The sequence below is a fragment of the Acanthisitta chloris genome, unplaced genomic scaffold (genome assembly GCF_000695815.1).
Source record: "Acanthisitta chloris isolate BGI_N310 unplaced genomic scaffold, ASM69581v1 scaffold3681, whole genome shotgun sequence".
In the NCBI taxonomy this organism is placed as follows: domain Eukaryota; kingdom Metazoa; phylum Chordata; class Aves; order Passeriformes; family Acanthisittidae; genus Acanthisitta; species Acanthisitta chloris.
Window position 1 is genome coordinate 17,710 of NW_008654222.1, and position 2,366 is coordinate 20,075.

Sequence of the window (2,366 nt, forward strand, 5' to 3'; positions counted from 1 at the left end):
TAGGGAGAGAGTGCTCAGGCATTGGAATGTGCTGCCCAGGGAGGTGGTGGATTCACCATCCCTGGAGGTTTTCAAGCTGAGACTGGATGTGGCACTTAGTGCCATGGTCTAGTAACCATGGTAGGGTTGGACTCGATCTTGAAGGTCTTTTCCAACCAGGTTGATTCTATGCTATGATTCTATGATCTGTGTGACATCTCTGGTTCTGTGTCACTTTGTGGTTTTCAGGGGAGAGCAGAGCCTACAAAGTGTGTTGCACACTGTGGCACAGGATTTCTGTATGCAGATGTGTGTCTTACAGCCTTGTTAAGGACCTGGCAGTGGCCAACCCCTGCAATATTCAGCAATATTCTGTTTTAATTGGTGGGCTCCATGTTTTGTTCTTTTTTTTTCCCCCTCTTGACTGTTGTTCTGTTATTAACCTGTTACTGCTTATTGACCCCTGAAGATTTGTGGCTGGAAAACAACCATCATTACAATATTTAGAAGAAAAACCAATTCAGAGGTTTTCAAACCTCAGCGAACAGTAATCCAGGTACATGCCAACAAATAGGAAGCAGTGCTTTAATAGCTCTTAACAAACCATCCCCCACCTTGAAACACTTATTCCATTCCCTCCTATTTCTCCTGACAACCACCTGTTCCACTGGTGACCTGTTTGTAAAAACCTGCACACCATCTATCAGAGGGATACATGCACTTACAAACTTCTGTTCTGTGGGCATTAAGTAAATTATTTCTTTAAGATCATATGGCAGATCTATAATTAATTAAACCCTCCATGATATTAGCGCAAAATAATTTAGCCTTTCTAAAAAGGTAAATGTAATTTGCCGATCTGGTATTTGGAAGAATGCTTTCCCCAAAATCAATTCCTTTAGTTTCCAGAGAATAGAAATGAGAAGCAATCTCATTTTAATTATATCTCTTTATTGCTAACAAAGGAATGATTTATGCAATTAAATTAACTGGCTAGAAAATTATTCTCAGCTGGGCTGTCCTAATTCTTTGCTTTCTGAATTGCAGGCTCTTACACTTCTCTATGTAGATTAATTTTTCTGATATGCAAACAATGCTCCTTGTGTTCATTTTTAACATTTTTTATTCACAGCTCCCCTTTTCTTAGTGCCAATGACATGAGTAATATTTGTGCACTGCTGGGCTGCGATTCAGGCCTTTTTATGTAGAGAGATTGGGGAAAAAAAAATCTTTTCTTTTGAATCTCATTATTGCAGAGCAAGGTTTTGAAGTTTTCTTATCTATTGCTGAGAAACAGCAGCAGGAACATGGAGGGACTGCAAAGATGTCAAAGGATGCAAACTTTTGAAGGAAAATGTATCAGCACTGAGGAGACAGGTGAATTTGCAGTTAGTGTGAAGAAAGCAGTTTTAAATGTATTCCTCTTTAAACCCCTGTCTCTTTGCAGCAAGGCAAAAAAGCTGAAACACAAGAGGGGAGGAAAAATCAGACAGATTTATGTTGTACACTGACTTAATAAGGCAAGAATTTGGGATTTGATTTCTGCCTGGGATTACCTTGCAGTGGCTGGGCAGAATGTTAGCTAGCAATATTTGGGCTGAGGGGAAAATTACCATGTAACAACACATTGTGACCATGTGCCAACACAGCCTGACATCTTCAGAATGGGGCATTGGTGTAATCTGCTGCTTTAAACCAGCAGTGAACATATTGCAGAGCACGTGTTGGCTCTGTCTGAGCTGTCCTGCCCTGTATCAGTGGAGATGTGTCAGCTGGTCAGGGTTTGCTGTGTTGGCACTCTCGTGCTGCTATCAGATGGCTTCAAAGTGAAAGAAAGTAGGTTTAGATTGGATGTTAGGAAGAAATTCTTCCCTGTGAGGGTGGTGAGGCACTGGCACAGGTTGCCCAGAGAAGCTGTGGCTGCTCCATGCCTGGAAGTATTCAAGGCCAGGTTGGATGGGGCTTGGAGCAACCTGGGCTGGTGGAAGGTGTCCCTGCCCAGGGCAGGGGGTTGGAATGAGATGAGCTTTAATATCCTTTCCAACCCAAACCATTATGTGATTCTATGAAATAAAAAAATAAAGCAGAGTTTTTGCTGGGTTGGAATCTAGTGATTTGGGTGTAGAAATGTCTGTGCCATTGAGATTCCTTCAGCTTTTGAAATGCTGGACCGGAAGGATCAAGCAATGATGATTTGCATGGGGCTAATAAGTACTTTGGGCCACTGTAAAATCAGCACAAACTGAATTTGCTTAGAAAGTGGGATCACACTTATTGTAAGAACCTTTCTCAGAACAGCTGCCCTTGGCTTACTGTCAAAGAGTGATTTTTTGTTTGTTTGTTTGTGTATTTATTTATTTTCCACTCATCCTGCAACCTCTCTGCAC